Genomic DNA, 18,581 nt, shown 5'->3' on the forward strand with positions numbered 1-18,581 from the left:
CATTCTCAGGGGTGTCTGGGGGTGCTAGGAGGTCTTGTGGGAATTTTGATGTCCTGGGATGGTTTGGGGGGTGTCTGTGTGGGGTTTTTGTGGTCTTGGGGAGTTTTTGGAGGGCCCAGGGATGATTTTGGGGTCCCGGGGAGGTCTGGGTGTCCCGGGGGATTTGGGGGTTCCCGGGAGGGTTTGGGGGTTCCTGGGCAATGCCGGTGACAGAGCTGAGACCCCGTGCCGGGTATGAACCTTCCCACTGTGCACGGGCAGCGTCAGCGTGTTCAGGGAGATCCTGGGAGGCCCGGGGGTCACCCCAAAACCCAGGGGACCCCAAATGCTCAGGGACCCCCCCCAAACTCCCCTCCCCGCTTGATCTGCTGCAGGCAGGGGGGCGCCAGCACTCGGCCCCCACCCCCACCATCACAGGGGGCTGTGGAAGAAATCTAGGGGTGCACGGACAGGTCGGGGGGACCCCCAAAGTCCTGGGAAAGGGGGAACACAGGGGAACTCCCAGGAATCCCCACTGGGGCCTTAGGGGAGATCCAGGAGGCGTTTGGGCGAGCCGAATTGTGTCACTATCGTCAGCAAAGAGGACTGCAAGGGTCCCCGGTGTCCCCATTCCCTGCAAAAGGTGGGAAAACCCAGGCTGGCTGGGAATAGGGTCCCGGGTGTCCTCGGTGTTGAGGAAAGGAGGGGCTGGGCACTGGGAAAGGCAGGAATAGGGGTCCAGGGGGTCTCTGGGTGAAGGAAAAGGGGGCTCGGGGTGCTGGGAGAGGCGGCATGGCCGGGAAAGGGGAGCGGGGGTTGCCGGTGCCGGATTAGGGGGTGCGGGGTGGAACCCAGGCCGGGAATGGGGGTGCGGGGGGATGGCGGCGCCCGGGAATGGGAGTTCAGGGGCCCCTCGGTGCTCCAGAATGGGCGACCAAAGAGTCCCGGTGCCGGGGGTCCCCCTCACCTCTCGCTGCCCCCCCGGGGCCCCAGGAGCGCCCCCAGCCCCAGCGCTGGAGCCATCGCGCTGCTCCTCCTCACTCCCAGTACGATCCCAGTATGATCCCAGTAGAACTCGGTCACCCAGAAGCCGCTCCCAGTATGATCCCAGGACAGCCCAGGCACTGCCACTCTTGGCATCCCCCCCAGCCCTCTCTGCGTTCCGACCTGTCCCGGCTCCATCCCCGCCCCTCCCGCGGCTGCGGGGGCTTCGGGAGCAGAGGAGGAGGAGGAGGGAGGGAGGAAGAGGCGCAGCGGCAGCAGGGAGCAGCCGGAGGAGAGGAGAGAAGGAATCGCGTGGCCCTGGCGCTGCCTGAGCTCGCAGCACCCCGGGAGCATCGCCCCCATCCCGCAGGTGCCCGGGGAGGGGGAGCTCGGCCCAAATATCCCGGGGCTCCCTGAGTTTGGGACTTTTTTGGGGGGATGTTTGGAGCTGGCAGGGCTCCAAAGCCGAGCCGCAGCTGGTCCTCGGGGGGACATCGGGGGGTCCCCGGGAGGTGTTTTTCGGGGGTCCCGGTGGGCGGTGAGGGCAGCAGAGCCCCGGCAGGGGGACACCGGTTTTGGGGAGCCCCAGGAGAGCCGCGGCTGCCCTGAGCGGGAGTCCAGAGAGAGGAGAGCCCCAGAAGCCCCAGCGGGGACCCCGAGAGGGGGGGACCCCTGGCAGTGCCGGCACCCCGGCAATGGGGGGTGCTGGGGCTGGAGGGGCGGCATGGCCGGGAAAGGGGTGCGGGGCTCCCGGGGCCGCCAGGGGCTGCTCCCAGCAGGAGCCCAGATGCTGCCAGTCATTCCCCGTTATGATACAATTTGCACGAGCACAGTCCCTGTTGCTCCCACTTTCATCCAGTGTGTTCCCAGTTGCTCCCAGTCACACCCAGTATGGGGGATGATGTGCCTGGTGTTTTCCCAGTCAGTCTCAGACACTCCCAGTATTAGTCCAGTCCTTCCCAGTATGGTCCAGAGATGAGCCCAGTCTACTCGCAGTCACTCCCAGTATGAACCAGTTGTGCCCCACATGGTTCCAGTTGCTCCCTTTCACCCTCACTTTTGTTCCAGCCACTCCCAGTCTCTCCCAGTGTACCCCAGTTCCTTCCAGCATACTCCCAGTCACTCCCAGTTCCTTCCAGCATGATCCCATTTGTTCACCACCACTCCCAGTCAGCCTCAGTGTAGTTGCACTCACTGCCAATATGATCCCTGTCACCTCCAGCATGATCCCAGTTGATCCCAGTAAAAGCCCAGTTGTTTCCAGTCACCCCCAGCATGCACCCAGTGACTCCCAGTTCCTCCCACTTGCTCATAGCATGATCCCGGTTGCTCACAGTTGCTCCCAGTCAAACTCAGAATGATCCCAGTCACTCCCAGTGTATCCTATTTGCGCCAGCATGGTGTCAATTGCCCGCTGCAGGCTCCTACTCTGTCCCAGTGTGATCCCAGTATGATCCCAATATGATCCCAGTCTCCCTCAGTGTGACCGCAGTCTGCCCCAGCATGGGCCCAGCTGCTCCCAGTATGATCCCAGTACGATCCCAGTATAAAAAAGTCACTCCCAGTGCTGCCATTCCTGGGATCCCCCAGCCCTCTCTGCATTCCCCCCTCCCGGATCTCTTGAGAGGAGCCCCAAGTGCTGGCAGTCCCCTGGCAGGGTCCCCAGCAAGGCCCAGTTTGGATGTGCAGCCCCCAGTTTCCCCAGTTTGCCTCTCCTTTTGCCCGGGCCGGGTTCCCCCCGCCCCCAGCGGTTGGGAACCAGCCGAGAGCCCCGCGCTGCCCATCCTGACCCGTCCCGGCTCCATCCCCGCTCCTGCCGCAGGCTGTCAGGGCTGCGGGAACGGGGCACCAAGGGTGTCGCTGCTCTTTGGGGAGGAGGAGGAGGGAGGGAAGAAGAGGGATGGAGGAGGAGAGCCAGAAGGGATGGAAGTAGGAGAAGGAGGTGGGCTTAGGGAGGAGGAGGAGGGATGGAAGAGGAGGAGTGGGACGAAGAGGAAGAGGAGGGACAAAGGAGGATCAGGAAAAGAAAAAGGAACCACGAGGTCGAGCCCTTCCTGAATTCACAGCCCTGCTGGGACCATCAGCCCCCATCCCATGGTTGACCAGGGATGGGGAGCTTGGCCCAGATATCCTGTGGGGGTCCCTGGGTTGGGTTTTTTGGGGGGATGTTTGGAGAATGAAGAACTGCAAAGCTGAGTGGAAAAGGCCCCTTGGGGGGACACTGGGGGGTCCCGGTGGCAGCTGCCGGCAGAGGCAGCCTGGAGGAGCAGAGCCCTGTGTCCCCCAGGAGCCCAAAGTGGAGAGCCCAGAGAGGGGGGAGCGCCGTCATTGGCGGGACCCTCAACAGCCTGGAGAAGGGCAGGGGGGACTCCTTGGAGCCCCTGCAGCCCAAAGCAGAGAAGGAGGGGAGAAGGGACCCTGGGAGCCCAAAAAGCCCTGGCATCCTGTGCCAGGAAGGTGGACAGAGCTTCAGCCAGAGCTCGGAGCTGGTGGGCCATGAGCAGGTTCACCATGGGGAGAAGCCCTACAAGTGCTTGGAGTGTGGGAAGAGCTTCAGGCAGAGCTCCCAGCTGATCCAGCACCAGATGATCCACACCGGGGAATGGCCCTACGAGTGTGGGGAGTGTGGGAAGGGCTTCAGCTGCAGCTCCCACCTCGTCAACCACCAACGCATGCACACTGGGGAGAGGCCCTACGAGTGTCCCCAGTGTCAGAAGAGGTTTCAGACCAGCTCCAGTCTCCTCAGGTACCAGCGGATTCACATGGAGGAGAGGCCTTTCCGCTGCCCGAACTGCGGGAAGGGCTTCAAACAAAAGTCCCACGTCGTCACCCACCAACGCATCCACACTGGGGAGAGGCCCTACGAGTGTCCCCAGTGTGGGAAGAGCTCCAGAAGCTCTACCTTGACCCAACACCAATGGAGGCACCGGTAAGGGAAGCCCTGCAAATGCCTCAGCTGTGGGAAGAGCTTCGTGCCCTGCTCCAACTCCATCCCCCATGGGAGGACCCACTTTGGTCAGAGCCCTGGTGACCCACATTCCCAGTGATCCCTTTTGGGAAGACACCTGGAAGGTGGTCTCCACGTCCTCCTGGATCCCCATAGGCACCTGGATGAACAAAGAGGCAGGAACATCCATCAGGACTCTGATCTAAACTGGAAATTCACTGGCAGAAAGTGATTTGTTGACTTTACACCCCAAAAAATCTCACCCGCTCTGTCCAGTTATTTCTTCTGGTGGCATCAAGCAGTGCTGCATGATCTTGGAGGTCTTTTCCATTTCAATAATTTCTTTCTTCACCCTGTCTAAACAACCAAAACTGGGGTGAAAATAAAAAATTGAGCAAAGAGATCTAAAGTTGCACCATTTACCTGGATTTGGGGGTGAATTTAGGGTTGGTTCAATAGAATATTTGGGAGGATTTGGGTGTTCTGAAGCTATCAAAGGCAGGGGAAATGTCCACAATCTCATAGGTGTGCCGGCAAAAGGTGTCCACCTGAGCCCGCCTGTTCTCCAAGAATTCTAATTGTCTGTCCCAGTGCCTGGCCTGGGTCTCCCTATCCGGGATGTTCCCCCAAAGTGCCCAAATCACTGCTGAAGCGCCCGAGCTGATCCTGGCTGTAATGTTCCTGTCCACCAACCTCTCCTGGTCAGTGCCATGGGAGGTGGGAGTTTAGGGGCTCCTGGGGGGACTGGGAAGGGCTTCTGTCAATCCTGTGGGCATTTGTGGTGCTGGGAGGGGGCTTGGCAGGGTCTATGAGGGAGATTTGGGTCCCTGACAGAGCTGTGTGGCTTGCAGAGAATTTGGGTGGGTCCTGGGAGAGATGGAAACGGGTTTTGGTGGTTCTTGGGGTCATTTATCTTGCAGGGAGTAGTTGGGGGGGGGGGGGGGGTCCTGGCTGGGAGCTGTGGGGTGGTTTGAGGAGTCTGGGAGTGGCTGTGGGGCTGGGAGGGTGTTTTTGGGTGGTTTTGACTCCCCCAGACTCCTAAAGCTGCCACCAGACCCCATCCTCAAGATACTGCCAGAGGTCAGTGGCTCCATGTTGGGGTTCATCGTCCTGGCTCTGCAGAAGATATGGGGGGGTCCCCGGGGCCGTGTGTGTCCCCCCAGAGCGTGTGTGACACCCCCCATCCCATTGTCACCCCCTTGTCCCTCCCCACAGGGCTCCAGCCCCAGCTCCTGCTCCTCCAGAGGAAATTTGGGGAGGGGGCAGGGGGGTGTGCAGCCCCCGCCGGGGGATGGCCCCGGCACAGCCCCTTTGTTCAGCACCAAGCTGGGCTCGGGGCCGCAGGAGGAAGAGGCCGGTGGGAAGCAGATCCTGCAGCTGGGACAGTGCTGGGGGTCAGGGCAAGGGCCTGCCCTGCACACCTGGCTCAGGTGTGACCCTGCCCCGGCAAGGGAGCGGGAAATTCCCATCCCCAGGGATCAGGGCTGGGAGCAGCACTTGGGGCACGGACATGGAAATACTGGGAGCGACTGGGAGCACACTGAGGGCGTGAATTATTCCCCCGCCTCCACCTTCTCCGGCCGCCCTGCCAGCTGAGAAATGCTCGCTGGGCCTCGGCCTTGGCCAACAGCCCCTGGGCTCAGCTCCTTGGAGCTCATCACAAACACTGTCTGCTCCAGGCACTGCTGCTGCCCAACCAGCTCCTGGCGGCTTTAGGAGCAGCCCCGGGAAGTGTTTTTGTTCCCTCGGTGGCACAACAGCCCTGTTCTCACCCTGCCAAAGAAAGCTGTGGATGCCAAGTGCGGCCAGGATGAAACATTGCTGGCACTGAAGCCCCTCTCTTGGGGCCCTACAGACAGCGCTCCAAAAGGAGCCCCTTGGAGCTCTCCTGGGCCAGCGACTCCCTCGGAGTGGGGCCTCTCCGAGCCGGGAACTCTCCCGTTTGCTGCACTCGGGGATCCCCAACAACGAGGGAGCCTGGGCCGATCCCCCCACTCCTCCAGGCTCAACCCTTCCCCCGCTGGGGAGATGCCAAAGCATCGGCAGGGAGCATTTCCCTGCCCTCAGGGGAATTTCTCACAGGTGCCTTGCACTGACTCTTTGTGTCTGTGTGCACACAGGAGTGCCTGTGCTCGGGAAATGTGGCAGAAATGCTGCTCTCTGAGGGGTCTGAGTGCCTTGGATAGCTGAGCCAGTCAGGCCTGTCAGTAGGGTTAAATCACAAGGTCTAAGCTAAGTTAATTTGTGCTAAGAGTTGTTCTTTGCTAAGTTGTTAGGTTTAAAATATAAGCCAAGTTGAATATTGTTAAATGTTATTTCTCAGTGAAATTGCAAAGTCATAGGTTATAAGTTAGGTTAAATACTGTAAAGTGCTGCTCTTTTGCTAAATTGTGAAGTTGAAGGTGGAAGTTAAGGTTAAGGTATAAGTTAAGTCCTGTTAAGTTTGAGCTCTGTAAGCTCTTGGGCAGAATCTGCTCTATGGCCTCATACCCGACTCTATGATGTCACAGTCCACTCTCTGATGTCACAAAACCCTCCCTGTGATGTCATACTGCCACTCTGTGATGTCACAGCACACACTTTGACCTCACTGCCCGCTCTATGATGCCATACAGCCATGCCATGATGTCACAGCCTGCTCTGTGATGTCACACAGTCCCCTCTATCATGCCTTAGCTGCTTGATGACCTCACACAACAAACTCTGTGATGCCATAGCCCAATCTGTGACAGCAGCACCTCTGTGGCTGTGTCATGGAGGCACAGAGCAGCTGTGATGTCAGAGAGGGGCTGTGTGACAGCACAGCGTGGGTTGTGTGAGGTCACAGATTGGGCTGTGACATCACAGAGTTTGTTGCATGAGGTCATCCTCACGAGGGGATCCTGCGGTCCGAGCATAGCATTCCTTTGCACTGCGCTGGCCGCCAAACGAGCCCACTTGGCCTCAAAAACCTCAAACTGCACAGAGTCAAAAAGAGCATGTGCCACAGAACGGATGTCGGAAGGTGTCAGCATCTCAGCAAAGAGCATTCCGATCGTCCGCATAACTTCAGCAGACCCGACACCATGCTGGGCAACGGTGTCACGGATTTCTTTCACCATCTTAAACGATAAAGGCTGATGGGTGCTGTGAGTAACGCCCCTAAGCACAGGGAAAGCCTGGGGACCCCCTGGCAAGGTCGCATCACCTGCCGTGTCCCGTCCCGTGGGCTCCACAGGGACAGCAGCAGCCGCCTGACTGCGAGGCAGCGCAGCATCACTTGACACCACGCTCCCCGCAGCATCAGCAGAGCCAGAGGAGCCTCCTCCGCGATCCTGCAGGCGCTGCGAGGAGGCAGAGTCGCACATCTCCTCAGCCTTACCCAGGACCTCCTGCCAAAACCGCCCGCGGTGCCTCGGACGCACGGTCACCTGGCAGGCGGGGAGGGTCCACAGAGCCGACGGGGAGGGTCCGCGGCCACGGGAACCCACCGGTCTCCCGCCGGCCGCGTCAGCAGCCGCGCTCAAGGTGAACAGCCCCGCGCCCCGCCGCAGCCTCAGCCCCCGCGGCAGGCGGGGGAGCGGGGCCGAAGCAGCCGGCAGCTCGGCGGTGCCGCCCGCCGCAGCGCTGGCAGAGGGCACCGCGGCGGACACAGGCGCCGGCGCGGAACGCAGACCCGGCGCGGCGCCCCCCGCCCCCGGCGCGGGGCAGGGATGGGGCGCAGAGAGAGACGCGGTGTGCGGAGCCGCGGCACCGCGGGCCGACACGAGGGAGCCCGGCACGGCCCGAGGAGCGGCGGAGCCGTGCCGCGGAGCCGCGCAGCGGGCACCGCCCCCGCCGGGCGGAGCGGGGCGGGCTGCCCGCCTGCTGGGCCGGGGCCCGACGGAACAGCGGCCAGCGCCCCGGCTCCGGCGGCTCCCACTGCCGCCGCACGCCCAGCAGGCTGCGCAGGCTCAGGACCGGGAGACGCCGCTGCCCCGCAGGACGAGCCCGAGGTCGGAGCGGGCGAGCCCGCTCCCGCCGCCCCCAGGGCTATGTCGTGGAAACATTGACATGACAGCTTTTACTGAGGATAGCTCTGTGGAAAATCAGAAGTGTGGCAGCTTCACCATTTGTTAACTAGAACAGAAACTCAAGGGGAGAATGACTTGCAAGAGAAACTGTTTTGAAGGCCCAAATAGCTGTTTTTTCACCACTCTGACCCCTTCCCCTGCTGAGCAGATTGATAGCCCAGATCCCAAGGTGCACTATTTCCACTCAAGCAGAGCCTCCTGAAGGTGTTAATGGCTGACAACGTTTTCGTGTGGAGCAAGGAGATGTCTCCTCCCTGTTAATTGCAATCGATGTACGATGTTTCTCTATCAAGCACTGAAATGCTTTAAAGAGAAGTGTTTGATTCCTGGTTTAAAGAACTGTTTCAGCCATGACCTGGGAGGCAGAAGGTGTCTCAAGGAATGCTCTGGAGTGCTTTATGTAGGAGTCAGATAACGGGATTGCAGTGGCCCCGCTCAGGGAGGAGGTAGGGTGGATGTTTGCTGCTGTTTTAAATGTGTGAACAGGCGATAAGGAGCAGCAGAAACACGGGGTTTACAGATCCATTGATTATGCGATCACTCCATTCAGCCAAGTAAAAGTTTTTTGTGATTTAGACAATTAACCTTTGAAAGGAAGAAAAAAAATAAAGGTTGAAGAAGATACAGATGGGCACAAACACAGGAGATGAGCACTGATTTTAGGGTATGGGGAGAAGCAGAAGAAGGCAGTTTGAAGGAAGATGAGGGAAGCTCTCAGGGTGTCAAGAGACCCTTGAAAGGGACCCATCTGTCTGCAATTTCCTGCCCTCTCAGGTGGAAGGAGTGATTAATGACCAGGAAAGCATATGAGGGATGTGTAGAGAGCTGAGGGTCTTTTGCAGAAGTTTGTGAAGCTTTAAGTAGTCTGCTGAGTTTCTTGCAGCAGAGAAGCTGAGCCTTGGTTGTTGGTAAGCTTTGAGAAGGTGATGTTGAGCTATCTCAATTGAAAGAAAATCTGCTGTGGTCTGAAATGTTTTCTACCACTGAAGAACCAGTACTGGGGTAGAAATGTGCTCTAACCAGGTAGGAAGCTTTTCTCTTTGTGGGGCAATGTGAAGTGGAGAATGAGAGAAGACCTAGTAAAACTGGGAGGGGATAAGGCTGGAAAACTGTGTGCTGAGATGTTGATTGGAAAATACAGGGATGGGGCAGCAAATGGAAGTTGCTGTTGGAGAAGAATAATATGATTGTGTTAGAAAGCTAAGTTTTTGGGACATGGCCTAGAGAAATGAAAGAGCAGGCAGGGGGAAATGTGGGAGAAGGTGAGGTTTGTGCATTGGGGCAGTACAATCCAAATAATAGGTTTTAATAGTGCTTTAAGATCCAGGACTGGCTAAAAAGTCACTCTAGAAGAAAAAGAACATTTCACTCTTTTAGATGTAAATAGCTGGATTGATTTCATGCAAAGAGAGAAACATGATCTTTTTGAGAAAGAGTGTTGGTTTTGTTCTATTGGGGATTTTGGACTTACCTGATGTAGAAGCACTGGCTGGTAACAAGAGATGCAGACAGAGGATCAGAGCCAGGACAGAAGTAAAACAGCCTGATTATGTCTTGGTAAAAGAGCTTGGTGGAGATGATAAGGAAACACATTGGCAGATATTAACACTATTAATTAACATTCAGCCTTCATCTGCATGAAGAGCTATCTCACAGTATAATTTGGTAGTGGCAATGGAGATGAAGAATAGATGCAAGATTGGATGCAGCTGGCAAAGAGCACCCTAGATCCTCAGGATGAAGGATAGTCTGCTGGCTGTGATGCAAGGCATCAAGGGGGAGAGGAGCTGTAATAGGAGGGATCTGGCACTTGAATGAAGAGAATCAATCAGTGGTTGGTAACTGGCCATGGTAGACATCTGGCAGCATGACTGTACAGCTGTGACCCTTGCATCTGGAGACAGTTACATGGGTTTGTGTCCAAAGCAGGAGTTTCAACAGGAATCTGAACTCAAGTGCAAAGTCATTCCTCACTGACTGATGTGTGTGCAGTAAGACAAGGGTGCACCAGAGCAAAGCTCCCCCCTGGCTGCCTGTTCTGGCAGTTTTAGGATCATGTTGGCCAAGGGAGCAAGCCTGAGGGTGCCATCACGCTGGGGATATATCTGGCATGGTGGAGGTGGATTCAACTCCAGACCTGTCACCTGTCCCCACTCCTTGGTGATGAGCAGTGACACAGCCAAGGGGTGAAAGGCCCTGCTTGGAGTTGCCAGGCCCAACTCGTGGCAGGCCCAGGGAGAAAGGGAGAGGGAGAGAGCGAGGGTTCCAGGTGAGGGTCCCAGGGGAAGGTCCAAGAGAGCATCCAGTCCCTCGGGCACACCTTATCAGGGGGCTTCAAGGTGGGCTGGAGCAGGTCTTGGGCCAGTGGGGTCACAGATATCTGATACTTCAGGGGAGGATCACAGGTGTGGGATGAACCATACATTGGGGGTGAGACAGAGCATTCCATTTGACCTTTGGACCTATCTGCAGGTGAAGGGCGTTGTTTAATCAGAAGGGGGGATTGCTTTCAGCCTGGCTATACTATTATTTTCTAGTTATTCAGTAGTCAAGGTTTGTTATTTCAAATCTAGTTCTCATCTCAATGTCTGTATTTTCCAAATCTTTTGCCAGGCAATCATATTTATAAGGTTTTCCTATTTCATCTTCCCCAACAAGTGACCCCAAAACCTGAGGGACTGAGGGGACTTGTGGGATTTCAGAGAGGTTTTATGGGATTTTAGTGAGAACTTAAGGGATTTCAATGGGATCTTATGGGATTTTAATGAGGTTTGATGGGATTTTTTGGGGGATCTGATGGGATTTTAATGGGATTTAAGGGATTGGGATTAGGGACCAATTCCCGTCAGAGCCCTTGAGTCCAGACATATGGGATTTTATGGGCGGAATATTTATGGGAGGTTTTCACTGGAATTTTTGGGAGGGTTTATTGGGGATTGTGAGGAGGATTTTGGAGGATTTTTGCAGGAATTTTTTTGAGTGATCTTTGTGGGATTTTTGGGGTGGATTTTGTGAGATTTTGTTGGGGTTTGGTGGGATTTTGAGGGAAGTTTTTGTAGGGATTTTTGGTTGGATTTTCTCAGACTTTGGGTGGGATTTGAAGGGACTTGGGAGCATTTTTGGGGGATTTGAGAGGGGTTTGCTGGGATTTTGGTGCAGATTTTTTGAGTGGATTTTTGGTGGAGTTTGGGGGGTTTCTGGGGAAATTTTTGTGGGATATTTTGGGCAATTTGGAGGGATGTTATGTGAGGATTTTGTGTGCTTTGGAGATTTTTGGGGGGATTTTTGTGCAGATTTTTCTGTGTGGATTCTGTGGGATTTTAGCGGGGATTTAGTGGGACTTTTTGAGAGATTTTTCTGTGGGATTTAGGGGGGATTTGGGTCTGATTTTCGTTGGGATTTTAAAGGATTTGTGTGGGCTTTGGGGCGATTCTTGTGGGGATTTTTAGTGGGAGGATTCTATGGGGGATTTTGGGGCACTTTTGTGGAATTTTTGGTGGGGCTTTACCTGGAATTTTGGGTGGATTTTGTGGGATTTTTGAGGATTCTTTGTGAAAGTTTTGCGGGCATTTGAGGGGATTTTTGTGGAATTTTGTTGTGAATTTTTTAGTGGGATTTTTGATGGGATTTTTGGTGAGGATTTTGAGGAGATTTTTATTGGATTTAGGTGGGGTTTCTGTGGGGTTTGGGAAAGACTTTTGTGCGATTTTGGGGTGATTTTTGTGGTTTTTTTTGGGATTTTGGGCGATTTTTGTGGGTGTTTTTTTTAGGATTTTGGGGGATTTTGGACAGATTTTTTTGGTGTGTATCCAGAGTGACTTTGGGCATATTTTGGGCCTGATTGGGGCAGCTTTGGGGCTGATTTTGGGGTTTTTCTCCCGTTTCCCCCAGCTGTGGGAAGCCCCGAAGCACATCCTGTTTCTGCCCGAGCTCCCTGAGCAGCCCCAGGAGCTGATGCTCTCTGTGCTCCTCAGCCAGTGAGGTCTGGGGCAGTCCTGGCATTCCGGGCATTCCGGGGATTCCGGCCGGGCTTTGGGGCACTTGGGGATTTTGGGGCTCGGGGGGGGAGAGAGGATGAGGGGGGCTTGGGGCTGGATGTTTTGGGAAAATATCGGGATTTTTGGGGGGAATATCTGGTTTTTAGAGGGGAATTTCTGGATTTTGGGGGGAAAATACCAGATTTGGGCGGGGAGGGGGGGAATAACTGGGTTCTTAGGGGGGAATTTCTGGATTTTGGGGAGAAAATACCAGATTTGAGGGGGCGGAGGAAATACTGGACTTCTTAGGGGGGAATTTCTAACGTTTTGGGGGGGAGTTACTAGTTTTTGGGGAGGTATTTCTAGATTTTTTTGAGGGGGAATTTCTGGATTTTTTTGGGAATGTTTCTGGATGGGGAACGGGGTTTGGTTTGGATTTTTTTGGGGGGGAATATATCTCGATTTTCTGGAGGATTTTCCTAGTTTGTTGGGAATGTTCCAGGATTTTTTGGAGCATCATTTCTGGATTTCTTTGGGGAAAATTTCTGAATATCTGGGGGAATATTTCAGGAATTTTTTTTTTTTTTTTTTTTTTTTTTTTTTTTTTTGAGAGCATTTCTGGATTTGTGGGGAACATTCCCGGGTGTCTGGGGGAAGGTTCCCGGGTGTTTTCGGGCTCTCCTGACCCCGTTCCCATCCCAGGTTCCCGGGTTCAGGAGCTGCGCTGGTGCCCGGGCGCCGTGACATCGCCTTGATGCAGTTGGACACCGGGGTGCAGGCGGGCACCGCCCGCGAGGCCCTGCAGGGCTTCAGCATCACCCAGAGCAACGCCATGGAGATCTTCACCAAAAAGTTACCCAAAATTCCCAAACCCCTCAAAAATAACCTCAAATTAAAAAAAGGGCCTGAAATACCCAAAAATCCCCAAAAAACACATCAAATCCACCCCTAAATAGCCAAAAACCGCCCCAAGCACCCCAAATCCCACCAAACCACCCCCAAATCCCATAGAAATGTCCTGAAATCCCACCAAACCACCCCAAAACCCCTCAAAACTGCCCCTGGATACCCTAAAGCTGCCCCAAATCCTTCAAGCTGCCCCAAAATCCCATAGAAACACCCTAAAGACTCTCCAGACCAGCCCAAAATCCCATAGAAATACCCTGAAATCCCTCAAAACCACCCCAAATCCTTCCCTGTCCACCCCAAATCCCCTTTTCCCACCCAGGATCTTTCCCCATCCTGAATCCCCCAATTCCCAACCCAATCCCCCTTTTTTCCCCAGCGTTGGACCCAGGGTCTCTCTGCAGACATTGCACCTGGAGCTGCCCCAAACAAACACCAAATAAACCCAACAAACTCTAAACAAACCCCAAACAACCCAAACAAACCCCAAATCACCCCAAATAAACCCCAAATAACCCCAAACAAACCCCAAATAAACACCAACAAACCTCAAATAGTCCAAACAGACCCCAAATAAAGCCAAACAAACCCCAAATAAACCCCAAATAACCCCAAACAAACCCCAAATAAACACCAACAAACCCCAAATAAAGCCAAAAAAAACCCCAAATAAACCCCTAATAACCCCAAACAAACCTGAAATAATCCAAACAGACCCCAAATAAACCCAAAAAAACCCCAAATAAACCCAAACAAACTCCAAATAAACCCAAATAACCCCAAACAGACCCCAAATAAACCCAAACCCCACTGTGCCCCCCAGGCTGGAGTGGGTTTTGGGGGGGGTGGGGGATTGGGGACTGGGGGGGTCATGACCCCAAACTTTGGGGATTGGGGGTGTTTGATCCTAAAATTTGGGGTTTGGGGGGGGTTTGACACCAGGGTTTGGGATTTGGGGTTTTTGACCCCAGGATTTGGGGATCAGGGGGTTTGACCCCCAAACTTTGGGATCAGGGCGGTTGGGCACCCCAGATGTTTCAAACCCCAGGATTTGGGGTCAGGGGGATTTAACCCCATCGTTTGGGAATTGGGGAGTGTTTGACACCCCAGGATCTGGGATTTGGAGGGTTTGATCCTAAAATTTGGGGTTCGGGGCTGGGGGGGTGGGGTAGGGCTTGACATCCCAGAGTTTGGGTTTGAGGGTGTTTGAACCCCCAGGATTTGGGGTCGGGGGGAGTTGACCCCAGGATCTGGGGTGTTTGACCCGCTGGGTTTGGGGTCGGGGTTGAGAGCAGAGCCATTTCCTGGAAACAGCGGCGGGACCGGGACTGGGAACAGGATCGGGATCGGGAATGGGAGTGGGATCGGGGTCGGGAATGAGATCGGGAACGGGAACAGAAATGGGAATGGGATTGGGATCGGGAACAGGATCAGGAACGGGATTGGGCTCGGGAAGGGGAGAGGCCCTGGCCCAATAATGGACCCCGCCCCCAGGGAGCGACCCTGCCCCAATCCCGGGATGGACCAATCCCCTCAATCCCAGACCCCTCCCCAATTCCCAAACCCTCCCCAATGCCAGCCCCTCCCCCAGTGCCAGACCCCCTCCCCAGTCGCTGAACGGACCCTCCCTCAATCCCAGCCCGCCCCGATCCGGATCGGAGCCATCCCCGGAGCCTCCCCCATTCCCGGACCGGAGCCTTCAATCCCTTTTTGGGGCGGCTCCTGCCGCTTCCAGCCCATTTTTGGGGGATCCAAACGGCTCCGGGGACCCTCCCCACTTTGGGGGTGTTGGGGTGGCCCCAGGGCCGCCCCGAGGGCCGAGGGGGGATGGAAACCCCCAAAGCCGGGGGGCTCCGGGGGGTCCCCAGTTCCTCCCGTCCCCACCCCAAAACAGCTCCTGGCCAATCAGAGCGCGCGGCGCTGCTGACAACTCAGTTGCCGGGCCGGCGATTTTTAGCCAATCAGCGCCCGGGTAGCTCTGACTCATCGGTTGCCAGGCAGATCACAGCGCTTCTCAATGCGATAGCCAATCAGAGACTGCGCGGGGCCATTTCTAGCCAATCAGATCGCTTGTTCTCGATGACTCCTCAGTCGCCAGGCGGACCCGCAGCGCCCAGCGCTCCCCGGGAGCGGAATTTGGGGAGGGGGGAGGTGACCCCGGGGATGGGGATGGGGCGTGCGGGGGCAGCTGGGGCCGGACTGGTGGCACTGGTGGTGCTGAGAGCCCCCCCGGCCGCGGGGGTCGCGGTGAGAAGGGGTCGGGGGCCCCAAATTAAACCAAAGAGGGATCGGGACCCCCCCACGGAGCAGGAGGGGCCTGGAACCCCCAAAACCAAACACGGGGGAGGGGAGCGGGGATTGGGGGAACGATGGGGAAGGCGGGGGAAAGAGGGGGATGGGACACCCAAAAAGGATCAAGACAACTTGAGGTGGCCACCTTTATATGTGGATGGTAGCCAATGGTAGCCAATGCTTTTTCCCAGTCCATGGGATCCCAGTCTGTGCAATCCCAGTCCATGTGGTCCCAGTCCATATAATCTCAACCCAGTTTATCCCAGTGTGTACCGTCCTGATCCCTATGGTCCCATTCCATATGGTCCCAGTCCATAGGATCTCAGTCCAGGTGATCCCAGCCCATGTTTGATCCCAGTCTGTGTGGTTCTGCACACACTGCCAGGGTCTGAAATTCCAGTCACCAGCCAGGAAAAAATGTTCCTGCCCTTGAATGTCCTTGCTGTCCTCTCAACGAGTTATAATAAAACTAAAAATCAATAAATTTTAATTTAAATAAAATAGAGTAAAAATGAAATTAAAAAATTTCAACTCTTACTTACAGTACTCCAATAATGATTTAACCCAAAACCACCTTTTGCTGGGAAGGGAGACACCGGGGACCCTTGGAGTCCCCTTTCCTGACGATAGTGACACAATTAAGCTCGCCCAAACTCCTCCTGGATCTCCCCTAAGCCCCCAGTGGGGATTCCTGGGAGTTCCCCTGTGTTCCCCCTTTCCCAGGACTTTGGGGGTCCCCTCGACCTGTCCGTGCACCCCCAGATTTCTTCCACAGCCCCCTGTGATGGTGAGGGGTGGGGGCCGAGTGCTGGCGCCCCCCTGCCTGCAGCAGATCCAGCGGGGAGGGGAGCTTGGGGGGGTCCCTGAGCATTTGGGGTCCCCTGGGTTTTGGGGTGACCCCCGGGCCCCCCAGGATCTCCCTGAACACGCTGACACTGCCCGTGCGCAGTGAGAAGGTTCATACCCGGCACGGGGTCCCAGCTCTGTCACCGGCATTGCCCAGGAACCCCCAAACTCTCCCGGGAACCCCCAAATCCCCCGGGACACCCCGACCTCCCCGGGACCCCAAAACCATTTCTGGGCCCTCCAAAAACTCCCCAGGACCACAAAAACCCCACACAGACACCCCCCAAACCCTCCCAGGACATCAAAATTCCCACAAGAGCTCCCAGCACCCCCCAGACCCCCCTGAGAAGGTTCATACCTGTCAGGGGGTCCCCATCTCTGTCACCAGCAGGTACCCCAAACCAGCCTTGGGTTCGCCCTGGGATTGCCCAATCCCCCCCTTTGGGAATCCTGAAAACCCCCCTGGGATCCCCCCAAAAATCCACCGGGACCCCAAAAACCCTGGAGATAGACAAAACCCCCCCAGGAATTCATCATGAAATTTATACCCAACACGGGGTCCCCATCACCATCATCGGCATCACCCGGGTACCCCCAGATCCTCTCGGGACTCCCAAACCCTCCTGGGACCCCCAAACCCTCCCAGGTACCCCTACATCTTCCCAGGACTCCCAACCCTCCCTGGGCTCCGCTGCCAGAATCAGCAGGGGTGGTGTTGGCCTCTTCAGGGGAGTTAGAGTGGGACCCGACCACAGCGGGGGCCCTTAAACCCCAAAAATCCACCCTGGGGGGCAAAACATCCCCTACAGCGGCTTGGAGTGAGTCCCCCAGAAAAATGTCACTTAAAGCCGTCATGATCACCCCTGAAAAGGGGCTTGTGGGGCTGCAGCCCCACAAACACCCAAAAATGGGGAGGAAAAAAGCACCCTTGGAGTGGTGAGGTCCCCCCATAAACCCCTAAAAAGAGAAAAACTCCTCTTCAGAGGGGCCTGAAGACCCTTCAGGGCCCTCGAGGAGGGACAAGATCCCCTCCTCTGCTGGGGCCTCTCTGAGCCGGGAGCTCTCCCGTTGGCTGCCCTCGGGGGAGCTCCGAACGACGGCGGCTCCTGGGCTGAGCCCCCCTCAGCCGGGGCTGCAGAGGGAACTGGGGGGCCTGGGACGGGGCCTGGGGGTCCTGGGGTGACCTGGGGGAGCCTCAGTGGGTCCCACCTCCCCCTGTGCCCCCTCTCCCACCCCCTTCCAATTGTTCCCCCCAAACCTCCGCTCCCCCAGCTGGGTTTGGGGGTGCTGCTCCCAACACCCTGACCCACAGCGTGTCAGGTCGTGTTCTGACTCTGTCAGCAGTTTGGGGTTTTTTGTTTGTTTGTATTATTGCAGTTATCTTTTAAATTTTCCTAGCAAAGAGCTGTTATTCCTATTCCCATATCTTTGCCTGAGAGCCTTTTAATTTCAAAATTATAATAATTTGGAAGGAGGGGGTTTACATTTTCCATTTCCAGGAAGGCTCCTGCCTTCATTAGCGGACACCTGTCTTTTCAAACCAAGACAGATTTTGGTGCCCAACCTGCAGCACGAGGGCATCGAGAGGAAAAGGGAATAACAGTTCTTGAGGAACCTAATTTTTGTGTGCTGCTCTAGAAACCTCGTTAAGCGACACCATGTGGTCCAGCTTACCCTGGTTTGGGTAGCAGCACATGGTTGTGGCTGTGCCAGCGCCCCCACCGACTTCCAGCCCTGGGAACCTGGAGCAAGCGGAAACCACAACTTTGCAAATGCTACCTGTGCCTGAAGCAAATGGAAAGAGAACTGGGGTGTGAAAAATAAAGCTTGTTTCTTTTCAGAAAAACAGCAAAGAAAACACAGAACACATTTACATTGTAAGAATATTTGTAACAACAACAATCTATAGAACGTATATACCTAAGAACATATGTTATGGTTTGACACTGGCGCGATGCCAGCGCTCCCATGAAAATGCACTTTTTAAAATAATTGCTGTGAGATGTGATCAGGAACAGAGCAGAGCAGGCTCAAGCTTAATAACAAAGAAAAGAACTTTATTAAACTACTACTACTATAAAAACACAGACACTCAATCCTGGACGAAGACCTTCCAAAACACTCTTCCTCCTCCCAACTAATTCCCACCTAATTTCCAAATGGAACCACAGTGAGACACCACCCGGGATCCTGATCAAGTTGCCACCCTTCAGATATTCAAATACTCAATCTTTCAAGGGAGACAGGAGTCTCCCCTGTGCCACAGACCCCCCAGGAAACACAATTGCCACCCTTGTGTTTCCATGTCACACACGGCAACCGCCCAGAGAAAATCTGCCGTGGTGAAACTCTCCTCTCCATGTCACAGTGCTCTCACCACCGTGCATGGACAGACTGCTCATAGGGCTCCTTTAAGGATGCTTTGCCATGGACCAAAAGAGACAACAGTTCAGTTTCTCATTGCGGGACTACAGTCCCCCCCATTTTCCCCTGGGGCTGAGGGTCCAAGAACAGAGGTCTTCTTCTCCTCTTCTTCTTCCTTGAAGATAGAGGGCTTCTCCACACTTTCTCCTCCAACTCTCCTCTGTTCTCTCTAAT

At 55.4% G+C, this 18,581-nt stretch overlaps 1 pseudogene; it reads left to right on the forward strand.

Moving 5' to 3' along the window:
• LOC137468024 (zinc finger protein 135-like) overlaps nt 1-18,581 on the forward strand; it is an 84,923-nt pseudogene that overhangs the window by 51,525 nt on the left and 14,817 nt on the right.

Source organism: Anomalospiza imberbis, unplaced genomic scaffold, assembly GCF_031753505.1.
Source record: "Anomalospiza imberbis isolate Cuckoo-Finch-1a 21T00152 unplaced genomic scaffold, ASM3175350v1 scaffold_98, whole genome shotgun sequence".
In the NCBI taxonomy this organism is placed as follows: Eukaryota; Metazoa; Chordata; class Aves; order Passeriformes; family Viduidae; genus Anomalospiza; species Anomalospiza imberbis.